Genomic DNA, 24,607 nt, shown 5'->3' with positions numbered 1-24,607 from the left:
TGGTTATTATCAGAATTACGGAGCTTTTTGAAATTGCTGTTGTTCCTATAGATTTTGGTTAGATGAGTCAGGGTTAGACAATTGTTTGGAAACTCCCTCTTGTATAGAAAACTGTCTTGTCTGAATAATGAGCCAATGGATAGAATGAAATATTTACTGGAATTTGTTTTATATATTCAATGTAAATTATTTTATATTTGTTTTATCTATTCCATATATTCAATATATATTATTCATTAAACTATACAGTGTAAGTTTTAGGCTATCTGGATCTTTGTAAGGAGATCTTGTCTCAAACAATAGAGCAAAATTATATTCAGCTATATTTGTGAGTGTGTTATTGATAAAGGTCTTTCTCTCATATTCACTAAGAAGGCCAAATTAAGGAGATCTACCTGGCTTTGCTATCATACTTGGTATATTCATTTCTGAGAACAATTTGACATGGACAAGTGGCAGACACTAAAAATGACCTTAAGAGATATTGTTCTGAACCTGAGTACCTTTGCAGAGGTACACTTCAGTGAATTTTGGAAAACTACTTCAGGATAAATCAATACAAATCAGAATTGGGCTGGGTGGCAGTGGCACATTCCAGGCAGAACTCTGTGAGTTTGAGGCCAGCCTGGTCTACAGAGTGAGATCCAGGATAGGCACCAAAAGTATACAAAGAACCCTGTCTTGAAAAACCACCACCACCACCAACAACAAAAATTTTCCAGTTTTGTCTACATTTGGGATTACCAATATGCAATCAGTGAATCAGGCATAGGTGATCTATAATTGTCTCAAGTGGTTGTTTCTTGGATTCCAGAGGCCAGGATTCTTGGCCTGGAGATTGACATGTCTTCATTGAAATGTGAGGTCTGTGCCAGGACAGAGATTTACTCTTCACCAAGGGCTTTATTCTCTTAACAAGTCTTCTTTACTACATTTAACTTTCCTCCTTCTTGCCCCTAGGATCACTTATCATCAGAGATTAGAAGTCCCAAGCACTTGAAATTGCTAAGAATCCCAGTGACACTTCTGCCTTTTAGTCAAGAAACAACTGGTTACATTTTTTTGTTTTTTTTCCTTATAATGCGTAGTTGAATTCTCCCTCCCATTCTTATCCCACTTCCCTCTGAAGAGGTAACACTAACTGACATTATGGGATTGGAGCAATTGCTGATCTGGCTTCTCCCAGATGAATTTGGTTTATCAGATGGCAGTATTGGGATATTCTTCCATTGGTCTTCTTTTTATTTATTTATTTATTTATTTATTTATTTATTTATTTATTTATTTTACAATACTATTCAGTTCTACATAATAGCCACAGATTCCCTTGTTCTCTCCCTTCCTGCCTCCCTCCCCTTCCCCCCAGGCCACCCCCCATTCCCACCTCCTCCAGATCAAGGTCTCCCCCGAGGACTGGGATCGACCTGATAGACTCAGTCCAGGCAGGTCCAGTCCCCTCCTCTCAGATTGAGCCAAGCGTCCCTGCATAAGTCCCAGGTTTCAAACAGCTAACTCATGAAATGAGCCCAGGACCTGGTACCACTGCCTAGATGCCTCCCAAACAGATCAAGCCAATTGACTGTCTCACCTATTCAGAGGGCCTGATCCAGTTGGGGGCCCCTCAGCCTTTGGTTCATAGTTCATGTGTTTCCATTCATTTGGTTATTTGTCCCTGTGCTTTATCCAACCTTGGTTTCAACAATTCTCACTCATATGAACCCTCATCTTTCTCATGAATTAGACTCCGTAATAAAAACAGCTTGGTATTGGCATAAAAACCGACATGTGGACCAATGGAATCGAATTGAAGACCCTGACATTAACCCACACACCTATGAACATATAATTTTTGACAAAGAAGCCAAAAGTGTACAATGGAAAAAAGAAAGCATCTTCAACAAATGGTGCTGGCATAACTGGATATCAATGTGTAGAAGGCTGCAAATAGATCCATATCTGTCACCGTGCACAAAACTTAAGTCCAAGTGGATCGAGGACCTCAACATAAATCCAGCTACTCTGAACCTGCTAGAAGAGAAAGTAGGAAGTAGTCTTGAATGCATTGGCATAGGAGATCACTTCCTAAATATAACACCAGTAGCACAGACACTGAGAAAAACAATCAATCAATGGGATCTCTTGAAACTGAGAAGCTTTTATAGAGCAAAGGATACGGTCAACCAGGCAAAGCAACAGCCTACAGAATAGGAAAGATCTTCACCAACCCCACATGTGACAGAGGACTGATATCCAGAATATATAAGGAACTCAAGAAATTAGACATCAAAACGACCAACAGTCCAATTGAGAAATGGGCTTTAGAACTAAACAGAGAATTCTCAACAGAGGAAACTCAAATGGCTGAAAGACATTTAAGGAATTGCTCAACATCCCTACTCATCAGGGAAATGCAAATCAAAATAACTCTGAGATACCACCTTACGCCTGTCAGAGTGGCTAAGATCAAAAACACTGAAGACACTTTATGCTGGAGAGGATGTGGAACTAGGGGAACTCTCCTCCACTGCTGGTGGGAATGCAAGCTTGTACAACCACTTTGGAAATCAATATGGCTCTTTCTTAGAAAATTGGGAATCAATCTCCCCCAAGATCCAGCTATACCACTCCTGGGCATATACCCAAGAAATGCTCAATCATACCACAAGAGCACTTGCTCAACTATGTTCATATCAGCATTGTTTTTAATAGCCAAAACCTGGAAACAATGTAGACACCCTTCAACTGAAGAATGGATAAATAAATTGTGGCACATATACACAATGGAATACTACTCAGCAGAGAAAAACAATGACATCATGAGGTTTGCAGGCAAATGGATCAATCTAGAAAAAAATCATCCTGAGTGAGGTAACCCAGACTCAGAAAGACAAATATGGTATGTGCTCACTCATAGGAAGATGCTAGATGTGGAACAAGGATGACTGGACTGCTACTCACATCACCAGTGAGGCTACCTGGAAAACAGGACCCCAAGAAAGACACGGAAAAATGGATGAGATCTACATGAACAGCCTGGACATGAGAGGGAGCAATGAAGGGCGAGAGTTGAGGGAAAGAGAGCAGGAGATCCTAGCTGTATCAAGAAAAGAGAGGAAGAACAAGGAATAGGAGACCATGGTAAATGAAGACAACCTTAGAAAAGGAAGAAACAAAGAGCTAAAGAGGCCCACAGAAATCCACAGATACCCCCATTAAAGACTGCTGGCAATGGTCAAGAGACAGCCGGGACTGACCTACTCTGGTGAAGGGATGGCCAAACACCCTAATAGTTGTGCCAGAAACCCCATCCAAGGACTGAGGAATCTGGATGCAGACATCCACGGCTAGGCCCCCGGTGGAGCATGGGAGCCACTGGTCTTCTTTTAAAGTCCAAACTCTCAGATGAAGACAGGAATAGAATTCCTTTACTCATGTCTTAAAAAATTAGCCTGTCCAAATTCCATAAGACATTCTTGATGGGCTCACAATAGCCCCCATCTATTAGATGTTTACCTTTGACCTCTAGGTTTGGTCTCCTGAGTGTTGAAGCCACAATCAGTTTTTATACCCTTTTACAGCTATTTCATCAGCCAAAAGTCAGCATGATGCCCTTCTCATGTTGCTTCTATATAGGGAATGAAAAAGTATTTAGCGTCTTTTGGATTCAGGAAAAGTGACTGCCAATCCTTGCCAAGACAGGGTAGAACAGTTCTTAAAAGTTTTCCTGATTGACATGAAAGTCTATCAGATATGCTAGTCCTGTATACCAAAACTGGATGCCCCAATGTTACAGAGGAAACTTGGGTAACTGTTCAGGCAGCTGGCTGTTTCTGTCATTTCTTACATTTTTTGGAAGTCACTTGCTTGTCCTTCCTGCTTACTAAGGTATTATGATTTACTTATCATGTCTTTGATGGAGTTGAAGACAAGATAGTTATAGTTTTGTTAATTATGATAAAGAATAAATTAGATATAAAACTTTAGACTCATCAAGATAGAATAGACAATTGAATGTTTTCTCTCTGATTTTATCAAATACCAAGACTAGATATTATAACTGTAATTCTTGCTTGATAACTATTCTGTTATTTGTAACTTTACTATGTAAAAGTGAAAACCTTCCATTTTGATTAGCCAGAAAGTGGGCAATACTGTGGGTGATCCTTCTGTATGCTGTGAATATGTGTTGCTTTCATTGGTTGATAATAAAAGCTGATATGGCCTATAGTCAGGCAGAATAAGTCTGGGTCAGAAAGCCAAACAGAGACAGGGAGAAGAAAGGGCAGTGTTGGGAGATGCCAGCCAGATGCCCATGACATTAGATGCCAGAGACCCAGTAATTCATAGTCCATGTAGTGATAAATAGATGAATATAAATGATTAATTAAAATGTAAAAGCTAGTTAGTAGTAAGCCTGAGTCATTTACCAATGATTTATAATTAATATAAGCCTCTGTATGCCATCCTTCCCCTGAGAGAGAGCAGCAAGTGGTAAGCTAAAGATAGTTGTGGCTCTTTGCTAGTGCTCTGATATCGTGGGCTTTTAACTCTGTGTTTGGCTCTGTATTTCTTATTGAATAAGATTGTTTAGAATTTCATCTACAATTAATACCTCCTTTAAATTAGGAAAAATTTATTATATGATTTTATTGAAAATATTTTCTGGACATTGGAGCTGGCTTTTTTCTCTTTCCTCTATTCCTGTCATTCATAGATTTTGTCTAATTGATGCAAGCTGTAAAAATATATGAAGTAGAATTTCAGCTGATTATAACAAGCTAACACCTGGAAGAACCTAAGGGCCTTCCAGAGGTCAAGCTTAGGCTCAAGCAGTCTTGGTGATATTGGCTTTTGATTATTAGTTGTTTCCTACTATGAAATTCTCATGTGCTCTTTTAGTTTTTCCATCAGTCTTTGGGTGCAATTTCCCCTCTACTAAGCAATATTTAGATAGCCTTCTGAGCAGTAACATAGCCAGGATCCCTAATTTAAGGCCTTTCTGTAATTATTGTCATTAGCAACATCTGGCCAGGACCATTCCCAAAGGGATGAAAATATCTTACCAGAGATAGCTCAGTATTCGCTAAGAACAGACTTAAGCATCCAGACTATCTGTTTGAGAAGGCCTGGTGGATGTGTTAATTAAGCTTAACTTTCTCCTTTCTAAAGTCTTATCTCTAGTTTTAGATCCACCCTTAACAATTAACTCAGAACTAAAGGGTCCCTACTTACAGATACAGTTAGCTGTGATGGAAGTTGCCTAGCCAAGTTGTCTAGCAACTGAGCACATTTGCCAGAAATGGCAGGAGTGGAGCTATCTTGGAGAGATGAGGGTCAAATGGATAAAAGGGCAGTTTTATTTTCAGGGAGAATGTGATGGAGAAAAGAAAAGAGAATGGAAGAACTAGATGGGTAAGAACTGGAGAGGAACAAACTAAAATGGGAAAGAATCAAATTGAAGGCTGGGAGAGAGAACTAGAGGAACAGGATGGAAGATGAGTAAGAACAAGATGAGAAGGAAGAAGATGGGAGAGGAGCTAAGATTGATAAGAACTACATGGATGAGAACCTAGATGGGGCAGAACTAAGATGAAAGAATTAACATAGAACTTAAAGGGGACAGCATATAAAGGTAGATAGAAATCAGACAAGAAAGAAGCTAGACATGAGAGAAGAATAGAAGCATTATAGAGAAAAAACTAACTCAGAAGAATAAAGTGTATGGACTAAAGAGTTTTGTGTACATAGATTCATTCCTATCATCAAAGATTAAATTATCAGCTGGTTATAGATTCTTCCTAAACCCAGGGAAGGGGTCTATCAAGGGGCTGGACCCCCAATGCCCCATGCATAATGCCCCAGATTACCTGGCTGTTTTGCATTAGGAAATTTTTATATTGAACATTTTCCTTGACTGATTTGTCCATTTCTTCTGTTGTAACCCCAGTGCCTTAGACTCTCTCTTCCATCTATTTTATTGGTGAAACTTGCCTCTGTACTTCCTTTTTGTTGTCCTAAATTTTTCATTTCTGGAATTTCCTTAGTTTCTGTTTTCCTCATTGTTTCTATTTCCATTTTGAGGTCTTAAACAGTTTTATTTGTTTCCTTCAACTATGTGTTTGTTTTATCTTGGCTTTATTTTAGTTGTTCATTGGTTTACTCCAACAGTTTGTCTTTTCCTAGCTTCCTTGAGCAATTTATTGATTTCCTCCAATTGTTTGTTTGTTTGTGCTTTCATGAATTTATTTAAGGGATTTAACTCATTTTCTTTTGTATTTTGAGACTATAGGATTATTTATGATCAACATTGATATTGCTATTATCTGTCTATTTGTAACTGTAAATGCACAGTTCCTTTTATTAAGATTTGTTAAAGTACAGTTTAATGGAGCAATTCAGATTCTGGAAGATGAATTCAGAACTGTAGTGAATGCCTAAACTTTTGTAGGAAATTCAGTAAAAAAAAATCTCTGAGTTCGCCTTATCTTTTTGTATGTTTGATTGAAGTGTGCAGTTGCAGATGGGTTCTTAATATTTACTTCTTGCTGTCTTGTGACTGATTGCATAGACTAGGATAACTTTCATCTCAGAAGCACATATACCTACCTTTACCTTCTAAGTTCTGGGATTAAAATCATGAGTCAATACACCCAGCTTACAAATCTTCTTTGTAGTTAGTAATTGTTCATACAATTTCTGTGATGTGTATTAAGTACTGCTTATGTGTTTGATTGTCCCCCTATGATATTTCTCTTGCAAGGTGATATCCCATTCAAATTATTCATAAATAATAGAGGTAAACCTCCTATTCTGTTTCCTTCTAAAGTAACTTGATGATTATATTGTAATGTCTGTCTGGGTTGTAGAATAATTGGGGGAAGTAACAAAATTATATGGCTATATTGTCAAAGAAGCACACATTTACAATGTTGTCAGTATCATTCTTTTTGTTTTATACATGTGTATGGCATATTTATGTATGGTATATTTCAGGTTGCAGTGACCTATAATGCTGTGCATGAAGAATTCACTCAGGAGGAGTGGGCTTGCTTAATCCTTCACAGAAGAATCTCTATAAAGATGTGATGCTGGAGACCTATATGAACTTCACTGCTATAGGTAAATTTCCCTTCATGATTTGAATTAAGGGGACTATTGTTTCTTGGTTATTGATGCTCTTCTGTAATTCTTATTGTGAATGAGAAAGAATGAGGTGAATAAATTATACATGGTTCTAAGGATCACTGTAGATAGTAACAAAGTTTGCACAATTTTCTGTAATATTTTATATATTTCCTCATCCTGTATTTTAGGCTACAATTGGGAAGGTCTTGAAGTTGAAGAACATTGTCAAAGTTCTCAAATACATAGAAGGCAATTTTCATGGGCACACTGATAAAAATGTTCCTCAGAGTATATTTTAGTGTATCTAGAAGTTTTAAAGAAATGCAGCAGTGTAAATCATCACATATTAAAGTGCATTGAGGATAATTAAATGTGCTACTCATATACCTCAAAGGCAGGTAAGTGAATTGTGTTTACAGGTCATTCTTTTTAGAAGGAAGACAAGGAATCAATCTATTAACAGATATCAGCATTTGAATCATAGCTCCATCAGAGCTATTCTTTAGAACTGCCAATCCACTTAGTTTTGTACCACTCATATTACAAAAGGTGTACACAATGAGTATGTGATGTGTATGTCCAAAACATTCTAATAAGCAAACAGTCCATAGAAAGCTCTTGTTACATATATAGTTGTTCTGTCTCTGCTAAGTTTAGTGAGGTGGGTAGTTAGAGTCAATAGTGAAGGGGTGGTTGTTGTGGAGAAACCTTAAACCCTATGCCACATGTCTATGAGGAACAAAAAGTCAAGCTGTGTTGAGGCAATGTAGAAACCTTTTATTTGTTATTCTTCCTTTACTAGGTATATCATATGTCCCTCTCGATACAAGTCATTTGAACATAGGGATATGGAAAAAAAAAACAATGTACCCCTCTCCATCTCAGAACAATTAGAAGATATGTAGTAGTCCCTTATTAAGTAGACTTGTTGAATGTGATTCAAGTTTATAAGTAATGGTTTTCCAGCTTCATTGTGAATACATCAACAAATATACTGCAGAAAAGCTCTATGAATACCAGGAATGCATAAATACTTCTATTTGTCCTGCTACACTTTACTAATGTAGTAGGATTCACAATATAGGAAAACTTATCACTGGATGAATGGGGTAAATGTCTTAATTCTTGCAGTTCTTTTCAAATATATGAAAATCTCATTAAAACAACAGATGTCATAAATATGAGCCACATAATGAAGGCTTTTAGCAGCAGAGCTATCTTCAAATATGCAAAATAATCCTTAATGAAGGGTAACAACATGAGTGTAATCAAAGAGATAAAACATTAAGTTATGATTTTTCTTTTCATTTACTCCAAATTGTAAAATTTATTCATACAGGAATAAATATTTAATAGTGTAATAAATGTGGTAAAGCTTTTTCATTTGCAAATTATCCTTGTAGGCCTGAAAGAAGTCATACAGGAGACCAGCCTTCTGAATGCACTCAATGTTTTAAAGCCTTTGCATATCATAGTCATCTTCAAAGGCATGAAAGAATTCAAACTGGAAAAATTTTTTATGAAGGTATTCATTATAGTGAGGACTTTGCATATCATAGTAATCTCCAAATACACCAAGGATCACATACTAGAGGGAAACCTTATGAATGTAAGCAATGGGGTAAAGCCTTTGTACAACAGTGTACTCTTAAAATGTAAGAAAGAACACATACTGGAGAGAAACCCTATGAATATAATCAGTGGTAAAGCCTTTGCTCAGCACAGTTATTGTCAATTGCATAAGAGAAGACATATTGGAGAAAAACCCTATGAATGTAATCAGTGTGGTAAAGCCTTTGCTCAAAATAGTGTTCTACAAAGGCATGAAAGAACACATACTGGAGAGAAACAATATGAATGCAATCAATGTGATAAAACCTTTGCCCAACTCAGTAATCTTCAAATGCATAAAAGAAGACATACTGGAGAGAAACAGTATGAATGTAATCAATGTAATAAGGTCTTTGCGAATCATAGTCATCTTCAAAGGCATGAAAGAACACATACTGGAGAGAAACCCTATGAATGTAATCAGTATGATAAAACCTTTGGATGTCACAATAATCTTATAGTACATAAAAAACACATACTGTAGAGGAACCCTACAAGAGTAACACTATTAGTGTGTAATTAGTGTATTAAAGCCTGTGAATATAACATTAGATTTTGAGGATCTAAACAAACTCTTACCAAAGGAAATGTGATTACAAAGGATTTGGTAAGATCTTTAGCCAACACACTTACATTCAGTTACACAAGATTATTCTTGAGAGAAAAATCTCACAGGTGTCAAAAATCTCTTCAAGCATATGATGTCCCTCTGTATTTGGTTTACACCTGCAAATTCACATGGACAAAAGGCCTATGGATTTAAATGATATGATAACTCTTTTAGATTTCATGCTTCAATTACATGAGATAATGAATCCAGGTGTAAAACTTCATGGATATGTACTAATGCACTTCTGTTGCTGTGATATAACATCATGTCAATGTGAACATATGAAAGTGTTTAATTTACCTTTGGTTCCAGAGCAATACCGGATCAGCATGAAAGTGGAATGGAAACAAGTGTCAGACATGGCAGCTAAAGTAGGAAGCTAAGAACCCACATCCTTAATCTGCAACATAAAGTGTAAATGGGAAATGTCAAACTCTCAGGCCAACCCCCAGTGACATATTTCTTCCAGCAGAACATCATTTTCTAAATTTTCCCAATTAATACCACAGACTGAGAATGATTGATTTCTCTGATATCAAGCCTATATGCTTGCTTTCTGTTACACAAACCAATACATGGTGGGGAGAAACTCTGTAAGCCTTTAGATGCCTCAATACCCATGTTACTGGAATTACAAGGGAAAACCATTCATAGGAAAAAATTAGTTTAAAGATTTGTTTTAATTTTTTTCCTTTTATTTTATTTTACAATACCATTCAGTTCTACATATCAGCCACGAATTCCCTTGTTCCCCCTCCTACCCCTCCCCCTTCCCCTCAGCCCACCCCCCATTCCCACCTCCTCCAGGGCAAAGCCTCCCCCAAGGTCTAAGATCAACATGGTAGACTCAGTCCAGGCAGGTCCAGTCCCCTCCTCCCAGACTGAGCCAAGTGTCCCTGCATAAGCTGCAGGTTCCAAACTGCCAGTTCGTGAACTGACTAATGACGGAGAAATGGATGAGATCTACATGAACAGCCTGGACATGAGTGGGAGCAATGAAGGGCGAAGGCCGAGGGAAAGAGAGTGGAAGATCCCAGCTGGATCAAGAAAAGAGAGCGAGATCAAGGAATAGGAGACCATGGTAAATGAAGACCACCTTAGAAAAGGAAGAAACAAAGTGCTAAAGAGGCCCACAAAAATCCACAAAGATACCCCCACAAAAGACTGCTGGCAATGGTCAAGAGACAGCTGGGACTGACCTACTATGGTGATGGGATGGCAAAACACCCTAATAGTTGTGCCAGCTTGCTTCTTAAATCCATTTGTTTGGAATGTCTTTTCCCAGCCTTTTATTCTGAGGTGCTGTCTGTCTTTGAAGTTGAGGTGTGTTTCTTGTGTGCAGCAAATGGATGGATCTTTTTTTCCTATCCATTCTGTTAGCCTGTGTCTTTTTACAGGTGAATTGAAACCATTGATATTGATGGATATTAATGACCAATTATTGTTAATTCCTGTTATTTTTTGGTGGTAGTGTTGTATGTTTCCCTTCTTTGGTATTTGTTGGTATGGGACTATCTATTGTCTGTGTTTTCATGGGTGTATCTAACTTCCTTTGGTTGGAGTTTTCCTTCTAATGCTTTCTGTAGGGCTGGATTTGTGGAGAGATATTGTTTAAATCTGGTTTTTTTTTTGTTTTTGTTTTTGTTTTTTTGAGACAGGATTTCTCTGTGTAGCTTTGTGCCTTTCCTGGAACTCACCTGGTAATCCAGGCTGGCCTTGAACTCAGAAATTCACCTGGCATTGCCTCCAAAGTGCTGGGATTAAAGGTGTATGCCACCATTGTTGGGCAATTCTGGTTTTTTCCTGGAATATTTTGTTTACTCCATCTATGTTGATTGAGAGTTTTGCTGTGTCTATAGTCTGGGTTGGCATCCATGGTCTCTTAGTATCTGCATAACATCTGTCCAGATGTTTCTGGCTTTTAGAGTCTCCATTGGGAATTCTGGTGTTATTCTTATGTGTCTACCTTTATATGTTACTTGGCCTTTTTCCTTTGCAGCTCTTAGTATTTTTTCTCTATTCTGTATGTTCATGGGTTTGATTATTATGTGGCGAGGGGACTTTTTTTTAAATCCAGTCTATTTGGTGTTCTGTGACCTTCTTGTATTTTTATAGGCATTTTCATCTTTAGGTTGGGAAAGTTTTCTTCGATGATTTTGTTAAATATATTTTCTGTGCCTTTGAGTTGATATTCTTCTCCTTCTTCTATCCCTTATTCTTAGGTTTGGTCTTTTTATGGTGTTCCAAATTTCCTGGACATTTTTGGTCATGACTTTATTGGTTTTAGTGTTTTCTTTGACTGATGAATCTATTTCTTCTACCGTATCTACAATGCCAGAGATCCTCTCTTCCATCTCTTGCATTCTGTTGGTTATACTTGCATCTGTAGTTCCTGTTCATTTACTCAGATTTTCCACTTCCAGCATTGCCTCAGTTTGTGTCTTCTTTATTGTCTCCATTTCAGTTTTGAAATCTTGAACTGTTTCCCTCATTTGTTTAAATGCTTTCTCTTGGCTTTCAAGGGATTTACTGATTTCTTCCCTTTTTTGATTGACTTTTTCTTTAAGGGAATTTTTCATTTCCTTTTTTAAGATTTCTAACATCTTCTTAAAGTAATTTTTATGGTAGATATCTTCTGTGTTGGGATGTTTAGGTCTTGCTGATGTAGGTTCTGATGGAGGCATATTGGTTTTTATGTTGTTGACTGTATGTTGTTGACTTTTTGCAGTGGCGTCTACCCATCTCTTTCTCCACTTGGTGCAAGCATTCTCTGTGTCTGAGGGAGCCTTTCTTGGTCTGATTGATACTCTTGATCCAGTGGGAGCTCTTGGTCTAGTCTACGCTGATGGAATTTTGGTCTCAGCGATCAGCTCTTAGTCCAACTGGCGCTAGTGGGCTCTGTCTCGAGTAGCTGCAGTCTTACCGTGTGATAGATGGTGGTAGTCTGATCTGTCTGCAGGTTGTCTGCCTGCCAATTGGACTCTTAGTCCAGTCAGGTGCTGGCAGGCTCTGTCTCAAGGAACAGTTGCAGTCTTGGAGGGTGGGTGAGATTTGGGGGAGGTGGGGCTTGGGTTACAGGGTCTGATGGGGGATGGGAGTAGTCTGACCTGTATGCAGGAGGTCTGCCTGCCAACTGGCCTAAAACTGGAGCTGCAATGGGTGAGAGTGTAAGGGTGCAGGGCTGTGCCCCTGGGCCCAAAGCCTAGGGGATGGGTTGTTTGGGTATGAGGATAAAGACTCACCTCTTAGTCCAGTCAGGTGCTGGCAGGCTCTTGGAAGAATAATTTCTTGTGTACACTGCAGGGGGAAATAGGATAGGCAATCAGCTGCTGGAGTTACTATTATGAAATAGGTCCTGACTGTGGCAGGGTTAGTGATTTGTAATTTCCCATCATGTATTACTTCATGTCATGTGAATAAAGACACACCAGATTGGTGGGTATACAATTTGGAGAGGTTATCTTGAGCCAATGAATACTGAATTTCGAACTAGTGGGCACTCCTTTGCAGAAATGTTCAATCCTATTTTGCATTGTTAAGTCAGCTCAAAGGGTTGAGACACAGGTTGTTGACTGCAGATGTGTGTGTCAGGTTACAAAGTTCAGCAGCTAACATAGCACATAGTGACAAAGTCAAATAGTTGTGTTTTTAATGCAAATCTTCTACCAGGTAATGGCCTGCTCCTTTTCAAAGTTAGGATATCTATATGTTTTTCAATTATATTTATATTTTCAAATGTCAATTATTAGTTCTACTTTTGCCTTTCTTTAATTGTATCACTGCTCTAATCTCTTATTTGTGTTATTCTATGTATTTACCAGTCATTAAGAATTTCTTTGCATTTTTCTCAGGAGTTGGGTTTTTTGTTTGTTTGTTTTTGTTTTTGTTTGATTTTCTATTTAGAGCACTTTCTTCTGTAGCTCAGGCTTTCCTCACACAATGTAATTGGGAATTGCTTGATCATTTAATCCTGACTGTGCTGTTAAGGACTGGGAAGACAGTCCTGCCATTCCTTCTATTTTGGGTCTTATCTGGTCAGTGAGAAAGAAAAAAGACCAGTGAATGAGTATCCTCCAAACTCTCTGCCACTTATTTGGAACTTGCAAGTCAGGAAACTTGGTGGTGACAACCCTCTTAAGCAGGCAAAACTGATAATCCAGATGGTTCCAATTATTTGTCTTAAGATATTGCTGAGCACCAGGCAGTGGTGGCATACTCCTTTAATCCCAGCACTTGGGAGGCAAAGGCAGGCAGATCTCTGTGAGTTCAAGGCCAGCCTTGACTAAAGAATGAGTTCCAAAAAAGGCATCAAAGTTACACAGAGAAACCCTGTCTTGGAAAAAAAAAGGAAAAAGGAAAAACAACCTGCTGATCAACAAGAATTAATAGAAGACTGGTGAATAAAAACTGTGTATAAGATAATGAAATAAATTAATATTTCCTAGGTAGAATTGGTTAAACTAAATCTTAGAGAAAACACAAGGTAGTCTTCATATGGCCTCACTACTATAACCATGCTTTTGGTTTTAATGGGTGTAAGCTGGCAATACAAAGAAACAGCAAATACATAATCAAGCATCATCAAATTGATGTATACAGCCTCCAGTAACAACACAACCAAAAATCCTTCTTTAAACTGTAATGCTCTAGCTTATGATAGAGAGATCTTCACACAGAGGGTCTTTCTATCTTCTCCAAGGAAGAGCAACCCATCACTTGTTTTTAATATGCACATGTGACCAAAAGAGTATACAATAAATAGTGAATGAATATTTGTGTTATAGCATCCTAATCTTAACAGCCCTGGCTAACATACTACTTACCTTTGGGTTATTTGAGAAGCAGCACACACTTAGCTAAATTTTACTTTGTGTGACTATCTCCTAATCATTGGTAAATCTTTTATGTCACCAATTCCATATATATATATATATATATATATATATATATATATATATATATATATATATAAAACAGCTTAGTAGTAGAATGCTGTCCAGTATATGAGAAGAGTATTTAACTCCAACTGAATCTTGCATCTAAATGCCAAATTAAAAATTGCAGAACTTATAGAAAACACTAGAAACTTGTCCTCTTTGAGCCTGGCAACCTGTATAGGCCTTGGAAGGTTTCTCTAAGTCCCTGATGTATTGAGAAAGAAACAGAGCTCCTTCTCTAAAACAGGGAATATGCTTTGCAGAGCTAGTATGTCTTTGGTATAAAAGGTGGCTTCTGATCATGAGAATGCACCTCTTTCTACACATGGGGATGTGATTATCAGCCCAAGACTACTGTGGATGTTGTTTATAGAGTCCTTGAGTTAGCCTGTGTTCCTCTTGTGCAACACTCTCTGATTTGTTTCCTTCTGAATTTGTATATTTCCTTTTAAAACTGAACCCATTGTGTTACATTAACAAGGAACTTCGGGTTGGATTTGGTACAAACCTTTAGCCAACCTGGGATAGGCCTGTCTTTAGATTGGAAGCCAGGGCTGGGAACTACTGTTCTTTGTAATTTCAGCTCACTGGTTCTGTCTCTCAGGCCTCATATCCATTCAGAGCCCCAAGAAGACCCACCAGTCTGATGGTAGAGCACTTCCAGGAGCCATTCTTCTGACTCAATTCATCTCCTGAGGAAGCCAGAAGTTGTCCTGTGTGTTGTGCCTTGGCCTCCATCATGGGGAGAGTGCAGGTCAGCTTGACAGCTGTACCATGGTGAGGACCTGCTTTCCATAGACAGGGAGGTGGGGCTGGCCTTGGTGAGTGAGGGAACACTGCCACCATGTCAGGAGGAATGGCTGGCCATGGTGAGTGAGGGGCTGCTGTCTTCATACTGGGTGGGCCAGTTGAGCTGAGGAAGATGGTATGTGTAGCTAGAGTTTTCCTGCCTTGCCTACAGTCAGGACAAATCTCTGTCACCCATCAGTCCAACAGTCGCTCAGATCCAACCAAGTATACACAGACACTTATATTGCTCACAAACTGTATGGCCGTGGCAGGCTTCTTGCTAACTGTTCTTATAGCTTAAGTTAATCCATTTCTATAAATCTATGCCTTGCCACGTGGCTTACTGATGTCTTCACATCCTGCTTGTCAAGGCAGCGGCTGGCAGGGTCTCCTCCAACCTTCTTGTTCTCTCAGTTCTCCTCTCTGTTAGTCCCGCGTATACTTCCTGTGTGGCCACTGGGCAATCAGTGTTTATTTATTGACCAATCAGAGCAATTTGACATACAGACCATCCCACAGCAGGTATGGTGGGTCCTCCCCTGATTGGGTGGGAGTCAGTGGCTAGACAAGGAGTTAGGCATGTTCCTGTTGATCCTGAGTGGTCCTTGTAACTCACCAAGGCCAGCCCCACCTCCCTGTCTATGGAAAGCAGGTCCTCACCATGGTACAGCTGTCAAGCTGACCTGCACTCTCCCCATGATGGAGGCCAAGGCACAAGGTGGCACCCTCTGAATAACCTCACTCTGCTGCCTGTGTCTATGCAGAGCAATGGAAGCAGGACTGTTCTTAGAAATATCCTTGATTTTGACATCACTGTGAAAGGACTTTGCCTGTAATGCTTGGATTACCAGTATAGAAGGCAGAATTGCAAAACTCAGAGAGCCCTGGTTTCTCTAGTACCTTCCAGAAGTTCTGCAGTTTTAACATTTAACATTGAGGTTTAGGATCCATCTGGAGTTAATTTTGTAGAGCTTGTAAATTGTATCTCTGTTTTAGAGATGAACTCCCCTACTAAACTGTGATGGAGAAGAGTAAAACTGATCATAATAGAACCAATAAGATAAGAATTTACTCATTCTTAGGAGACATTGAGTCAAAAAACTAAGGTAAGGGAGGGCTGCATCTCAAATATCCCAAAATAAGTAGTATCCTAACCATGACTGTTAGGGAATAGTATGGTAAAAGGGAAATGTTCATTAACCAGATTAACTATGTTTAAAGCTACATTCCCATAACAAAGGAGACAACCCTGATTTACAACCTGGAGTAAGGACTACCCATCCATTAAAAAACAGGCCTCTCAATGCTGCTCAAGAGAACATTAAAGGGTCACTCAACATTATGTCCTGGGGTCCCATGAAGGTATATTAATTCTAGAACAGGGGCATCTCCAGTCTTTTTGAAAAGCAGTTTTGAGTCAAGGTCCCCATCAATGATTGAGGTGGACTTGAACACTGTCAGTAGCCCCATGGGGCATTGCCCTTCCTTTCCTCCTTAGTAACCACTATAAATTCTCAGATTACAGGTCTGCAGTTACCAGTTTGAGTCACATAGTGACCTATCCATTGCAGTAAGAAGAAAAAGGTGTGTGTGTGTGTGTGTGTGTGTGTGTGTGTGTGTGTGTGTGTGTGTGTGTATCATGGCTTCTGTCAGAATAGAAGAGGAGGAACAATGTACTGTGTACACTGCAGGGGGAAACAAACTAGACAATAGATAGGTCACAGAGTGAAGTTTAATGCAGTGAGCTGCAGGAGTCTCCATTACAAAAAAAAAGGATTGATGAGGCATGGTGAGTGGCTTTTTACATAATTTCCCAGCATGTATTAATTCCTTCCAGGTAAATGAAGAGAGACAGAATTGGTGGATGCATAAGTATGGAGGATAGATTCCAATTGGGAAACTCAGCTACACAAAAATGTTCAATAATGGTTGACACATTTAAATCAGCTGAGAGATTTGAGACATAGGCCATTGTCTGTAGATCTGTGGCAGCTTACAGAGCTCAATAGTTAACATTTAATATGGGACAATGTCATACAGTTTAATTAATGGCATTCTCCCTACCAAGGTAGTGCCTACTGTGCTTCAAAATCAGTATAAGTAAGTGTTCAATTTTCTTTCAATTACTTTTATCATTTTAAACATTAATTATTAGTCTCATTTTTAAAATTTCATTTTCTTTAAATACATTACTGCTCTAATCTCTATGTATTTCTAGTTTTCAATGTTTCCTGGTTTAAGAATTTCATTCCATTTTTTTTTCTTAAGTGCCATTTATTTGATTAGTTATACCAGTTTAAAGCAGTGGTTCACAACTTTGGGGGAGTCACACCCCCCTTAGGGGAATCAAGTGACCCTATAAGAGGACAGGATTAAGACCATCAGAAAACAGATATTTATATTGTAATTTATACCTGTAACAAAATTATACTTGTGAAGTAGCGGTGATGATAATTTTATAGTTGGGGAGTCACCTAATCATGACGAACTGTATTAAAATGTACAGCATTAAGAAGGTTGGGAACTATTGGTTTTGATTAATGTAGTTTATGCTCACATAACACTATAAGAGAATTGCTTTGAAAACCTAATCCTGCCTCTGCTGCCCTGTGCTGGGAAGACAGTCACAAATACTTCCAGGCTGCCTTGACTTGTCTTTGGAAAGGAAAATAGACCAGTGAATGAGTATCCTCAAAGTTCTCTAATTTCATTGTGAATTTACAAATGAAGTGGGACATGTATAAAAATTGTGTTCACTGACCCACTTTAAAGCAGGTGTGGTCACAGGAGACACAGGGATGGGCAAGTAGGTGGGTGAAAGCCTTCCTGCTGTGACTTAGTTGACATTAGCAATGAGTAGTGAGGAAATCAATTTTAGATGTTCCATAAATATCCTGAATGGACATTTCTTGGTTTCACATACTGGGCAATCAAGAATCTGAATAAAGAACTGAATTTTCGTGAAACCAAATTACCGTGGTGAGGCTAGTTAAAGTGAAAATAAAAGACCTGGATAAAATGGTTTGGCCCTGTCTAATATGATTGTGTTTTCCATGCTTAAGATGTATACCCTGGACACCATGCCTGGGCCCCAGCCATTCCCAGCAAAGACTTGAGCAACTGGGCCCCAGTTGCCAGCCAGCAGGCAGGGCTCCTGGGGGAAGTTTCCCCTTCTCCAAGACCCCCTAGCAGACCCTGAAATCTACATGCCCTGCCCTCACATGCATCCCCCAAGACCCCTGCTGCTTCCTGAGACTTAGAGACAAGCTTCTGCTCCCATCTGGCCCAGAGCTCCGATCTGGCCCAGAGAGCTCCCATCCAGCCCAGAGAAAGAGAGAGCTCTCATTGGACAAAGAGCCATCATTGGACTAAGAGTAAACTCAGGAGACAGGGAATTTGCCATCCCTGATTAGACCAAGAGTGGCTTTCTGAGAAGTAGAATCTGCCACCTCTCATTGGACCAAGAGAGGCTTCCTGGAATACCAAATCTGTCAGCTCTGACTGGACCAAGAGCCCTGATAAGACCAAGAATGAATCCATGAGTCACAGAATCAACTAGCTTGGGTTGACCGAAGAACAGCTCATTGAGACACAGACTAATCACCTGCATTAACATTAATGCAAAAAAATCAATAAAGTACTGGCAAACAGACTCCAACAAAAAAATCAAAACAAGTATATACCATGATCAAGTAGGCTTCATCTCAGGGATGCAAGGGTGGTTCAACATATGAAAGTCTGTCAATGTATTACACCACATAAACAAACTGAAAGAAAAAACACACAATCATCTCACTAGATGTTGAAAAGGCATTTGACAAAATCCAACACCCCTTCATGATAAATGTCTTGGACAGATCAGGAATACAGGAATTATACCAAAACATAATAAAGGCAATTTACAGCAAGTCAACAGCCAACATCAAAGTTAATGGAAAGAAACTCAACGTGATTCCACTAAAATCAGGAACAAGGCAAGGCTGTGCATTCACCCCATATTCATCCAATATAGTACTTGAAGTTCTAGCCAGAGCAATAAGACAACATAAGATCAAGAGGATACAAATTGGAAAAGAAGTCAAGCTTTTGCTATGTGCAGATGACATGATAGTATACATGAGTGACCCTAAAAACTCAACCAAGGAACTCATAGAGCTTATAAACACCTTCAGCAACATAGCAGGATATAAGATCAACTAAAAAAAATCAGTAGTCCTCATATATACAATTGACAAACAGGTTGAGAAGGAACTCAAAGATACATCACCCTTTACAATAGCCAAAAATGATTTAAAATACCTTTGGGTAACTCGAACTAATCAAGTAAAGGACATGTATGACAAGAACTTTAAGTTCCTGAAAAAAGAAATTGAAGATGTCAGAAAGTAGAAAGCTCTCCTATGCTCATGGATAGGCAGGATTAACATAGTAATAAATGGCAATCTTACCAAAAGCAATCTACAGATTCAATGCAATCCACATCAAAATGCCAACACAATTCTTCACAAACCTGAAAAGAACAATACTCAATTTCATATGGAAAAACAAAAAACCCAGGATAGCCAAAAGATTCCTGTACAACAAAACAACTCCTGGAGGCATACGATCCCTGACTTCAAGCTCTACTATAGAGCTACAGTAAAAAAAATAGCTTGGTACTAGCATAAAAACCAACATGTGGACCAATGGAGTTGAACTGAAGACCCTGACATTAACCCACACACCTATGAACATAAAATTTTTGACAGAGAAGCCAAAACTGTGCAATGGAAAAAAGAAAGCATCTCCAACAAATGGTACTGGCATAACTCGATGTCAACATGTAGAAGGCTGCAAATAGATCAATATCTGTCACCATGCACAAAACTTAAGTCCAAATGGATCAAAGTCCTCAACATAAATCCAGTTACACTGAACCTGATAGAAGAGAAAGTAGAAGTAGTCTTGAATGCATTGGCACTGGAGATCACTTCCTAAATATAACACCAGTAACACAGACACTGAGAGTGACAATTAATAAATGGGACCTCCTGAAACTGAGAAGCTTTTCTAGGGCAAAGGACACAGTCAATAAGACCAAATGATAGCCTACAGAATGGGAAAAGATCTTCACCAACCCCACATCTGACAGAGGGTTGATATCCAGAATATATAAAGGACTCAAGAAATTAGACATCAAAATGCCCAACAGTCTAATTAAGAAATGGGCTAGCCGGGCGGTGGTGGCGCACGCCTTTAATCCCAGCACTCAGGAGGCAGAGGCAGGCGGATCTCTGTGAGTTCGAGGCCAGCCTGGACTACCAAGTGAGTTCCAGGACAAGGCGCAAAGCTACATAGAGAAACCCTGTCTCGAAAAACCAAAAAAAAAAAAAAAAAAAAAAAAAAAAAAAAAAAAAGAAAGAAAGAAAGAAATGGGCTATAGAGCTAAACAGAATTCTCCACAGAGGAAGCTCAAATGGCTGAAAGACATTTAAGGAATTGCTCAACATCCCTAATCATCAGGGAAATGCAAATCAAAATGACTCTGAGATAGCATCTTACCCTGTCAGAATGGCCAAGATCTAAAACACTGAAGACAGTTTATGCTGGAGAGGATGTGCAGCAAGGGGAACTCTCCTCCACTGCTGGTGGGAATGCAAGCTTGTATAGCTACTTTGGAAATCAATATGCACTTTCTTAGAAAATTGGGAGTCAATCTCCCCTAAGACCCAACTATAACACTCTTGGGCATATACAAAGGAATGCTCAATCATACCACAAAGGCACATGCTCAGCTATGTTCATATCAGCATTGTTTATAATAGCCAGAACCTGGAAACAACCTAGATGCCCTTCAACTGAAGAATGGATAAATAAATTGTGGTATATTTACATAATGGAGTACTACTCAGCAGAGAAAAACAACAACATTATGGGGTTTGCAGGTAAATGGATGGACCTAGAAAAAATCATCCTGAGTGAGGTAACCTAGACTCAGAAAGACAAACATGGTATGTACTCACTCATAGGTGGACACTAGATATAAAACAAAGGATGACTAGACTGCTACTCACAGCTCCAGGAAGGCTACCTAGTAAAGAGGACCCTAAAAAAGACACAGGGATTGCCCAATGACAGAGAAATGGATGAGATCTACATGAGCAAACTGGATGTGAAGGCAGGTAATGATGGGCAAGGGTTGAGGGAAAGAGAGCTTAGGGGAGTGGGAGATCCCAGCTGGATCAAGAACAGAGTGCGAGAAAAAGGAAAGAGAGACCATGATAAATGATGACCCCATGAGAATAGGAAGAAGCAAAGTGCTAGAGAGGTCCACAGAAATCCACAAAGATAACTCCACAATAGCAATGGTTGAGAGACAGCCCAAAATGACCTACTCTGGTGATTGGTTGGCCAAACACCCTAACCATCATGATAGAACTCTCATCCAATGACTGATGGAAGCAGATGTAGAGATCCATGGCCAGGCCCCAGGTGGAGCTCTGGGAGTCCAATCAGTGAGAGAGAGGAGGGATTGTACAAACAAGAGATGTTGAAACCATGATTGGAAAAAGCACAGGAACAAATGGCCAAACTAGTGGAAACACATAAACTATGAACCAATAGCCGAGGAGCCCCCATTGAACTGGATCAGGCCCTATGGGCAAGTGAGAGAGGTGATTAGCTTGAACTGTTTGGGAGGCCACCAGGCAGTGGGACCAGGACCTGTCCTTAGTGCATGAGCTGGCTTTTTGGAGTCTGGGGCCTATGCTGGGACACTTTGCTCAGCCTGGAGAAGGGGACTGGACCTGCCTCAACTGAATCTACCAGGCTGAGCTGACTCCTTGCCCTTGAGGAGATGGGAATGGGGATAGGATTGGGGGAGGGTGGGAGTGGCGTGGGTAGAGGGATGACAGGGGAATCCATGGTTGATTTATAAAATTAAATTAAGTATAAAATGTTAAAAAAAGATGTATACCCTGAGAGAAATAGCATAAGTAATCTTTGTGTGCTCTAATACAAATCTCCTGTCTCTAGAGCACATGGCCATAAAGCCTTTTTAAATTTTTTAATACACTTTTTTGGAATTAAAATCCATGGCTGATATGTAAAATTAAATTAAATTGTAAAAGAAAAATTATATCATTTTAACTATTGCTTCTCTGCCACCAAACCCTCCCATAGATTTTTCATTGTGCTCTAACCCATGGCCTCTTTTGTTTAACAACACATACTGTTTGAATGTGTTCTGTGTTTGGCTGCAGGACTCTCAGCTATGAAGCAAAGGGTTGGTTGCACTGGACATTGAATGTATAATGGAATGTGCACACATAGAATCCTGTGCCTTACAAGAGGAACAGGAAGTGCTCAGGGAGGGTGGAAGATTTTACTAGAGTACAGATTTCCCATACGAGGGCCATGTCTCACCTTAGTGTAGAAGGGAAGACCTGGAATGGTTTGGGTTGTCTGAGTTATTTGATCTCTACTCACCCAGTAGGGTAACTGCCAATGTCCTGAAGCCCAGCTTGGAGGGCCTAGCTTATGAGGGACTCTGGGAAGGATTAGAAATCAGGTACCAGTGGGAGGTAGCTTACAAGTACTTTCCAGTTAGGAGATGATGGCTGGGGACCACCGAGGCAGAATCAGGTTGTCAGCACTTGCCAAACACTTCCTTATGGGTTTTCTAAGGTCATTGTACTTGTCCTCATAGAGATGAGAGAAGGCCTCAAGCTTGTGGGCACGCTCCCTGCTTAGGGGCTCCAAGGGAAAGCTCAGGTTGTTTGCTTCTGCCAGAGAACGAAGATCAAAATAATTCTTGGCATACACACTGGAAGGAACATTAATGTTGAACTGTAGCAATTCTAGGAACTGTCACTCCAGCTCATTCATGTCCTCCACTGTGATGTCTTTCAGGATCTGGCAGTAATCTACATTCCACACAGCCTGGTCATCTCACACCTTAGAGGCCAGTAGGATTGCCCTGAGAACAATGTGCTTCCAGTTGGCTGGACAGATGTCAATCTCTGCATACGTCAAGAGTATACCAGGGTGACAATGGCACATTCAGCTGTCAGCTGAGTAGCACTGAACAGTGTCCAAATGAACCGGTAGATCTGCTTCTGCTCTGGGTTGTGTTTGTCATAATCTGGTGGCACTTCCGATTTTGAAAGAGGGTAGAGGTTTTCATCAAAAATATCTAAGAGCATCCTTCCATCTGGGTCCCTGTTTTTGATGTGTAATATATCGCAAGAGCTACACATTTGATGGTGTACTTGAGGTTTGTTTGGCTGACTTGTGTTTTCTGACTGTTTCTGATTTACTTTGGGGCTAGATCAGAATCTTCATTGAGTAAAATCAAAGGGTTAAAGGTCCCCTGTTACTGAGAAACTGACTTGAAGTCTGAGAGTCCGAGTCACTCCTGCACAAGGCTTTGCTTCTGCTCAGTTCTTAGATTGCAGTGACCGAGCTTTGTGAGCTCTTCTTCATTGTTTGAGACACTTGAGACGAATTCTAGCATTTTGTTTGTTACACCCTCTGCTGTGTGAGCTAGGAAAAGTTTAGAATTGTTTGTTAGTTAGTGTTGAATACCCTAAAATCATATGCCTGACCCCAACAGGCCCCTCCCCATGGAGCACACTTTGGAAACGGAAGGAACAAATGCCAAAATCCCAAGAGCATAGAGCCAGAAGTGTTAGTCAGGGTTCAGTGGAATGTGTGTTGTGCAGTCATGTTTCCAGTCAGAAATACGAGCAAGTTCCGGCCTAAACTTCCAAGCAGGAAGTGAAAAATTAACTGTCCTCCGTTGTACCTTTGATGGCCTGTTCGGAGTGGGAAACAAAGCTTCCCTCTTCCAGAACCTTAGACAGGTCTAAAAATGTAGAAAGTGTCATTTCATATTCTCTCATCTCTAACACTCTAAAGGGGACCTATTTTTCTTAGCCAAATATGAATACCTCTTAGACAAATTCCTTCCTCTTGTGTAAAATACCTTCTTTTACCAGCCCATTTCAGGAAAGAACTGCTGACTTGATAGCAGAAATCATATTTTTATTCCTTTTATTTGAATGGGAGATTTGAAAATTGACTAAATGTAAATATTTCAATGTACCTGATACTATTTTGTGGAGTTTATTAAACTACCTTAAAAGATATATATAAAAAAAAAAACAAGTACTTCCCAGGATTCTCTTCTTGTTTTGCTGTAGGGAGCTGTAAGGAAGACCACAATCTATACTATAGTGAGCTTGGGGGCCACTGTCACAGATGAGGAAGAGCAAGTTGGCTGAGCTATTAGAGTCTGACCTTCTTGGATTGGAATGTACCACGAGCCAGATTGAGTTTCTGCTATCCCTGTGGTGACCTGGGCAGTGGCCTTTAGCCTCTGTACTTTGTTGAGTGTGGACTCACTGGCAAGGGATAGGCTCTGCCACCCCACGTGGGAGACTTGTAATATCACTGTTCAGTGTGCACACACAGGCATTGATTTTTATATGTAGTCAGAAGACGTGTTAGAAAACTGGATGTTCTGAATGTTACACCCCACCTTCATGTATGTCTA

The 24,607-nt window shown here is 39.6% G+C and overlaps 2 pseudogenes; one reads left to right on the top strand and one right to left on the bottom strand.

The window, feature by feature from the left end:
- Window positions 1-444: 444 nt before the first annotated feature.
- Window positions 445-9,255, top strand: LOC143269427 (uncharacterized; annotated as a pseudogene).
- A 13,401-nt stretch (window positions 9,256-22,656) lies between these two features.
- Window positions 22,657-23,512, bottom strand: LOC102928482 (cyclin-Y pseudogene; annotated as a pseudogene).
- Window positions 23,513-24,607: the final 1,095 nt, after the last annotated feature.

This window comes from Peromyscus maniculatus, chromosome 18 (genome assembly GCF_049852395.1).
Source record: "Peromyscus maniculatus bairdii isolate BWxNUB_F1_BW_parent chromosome 18, HU_Pman_BW_mat_3.1, whole genome shotgun sequence".
In the NCBI taxonomy this organism is placed as follows: Eukaryota; Metazoa; Chordata; class Mammalia; order Rodentia; family Cricetidae; genus Peromyscus; species Peromyscus maniculatus.
Note: the sequence above shows the minus strand (reverse complement) of the source record. Positions and strands in the feature narration are given on the sequence as shown.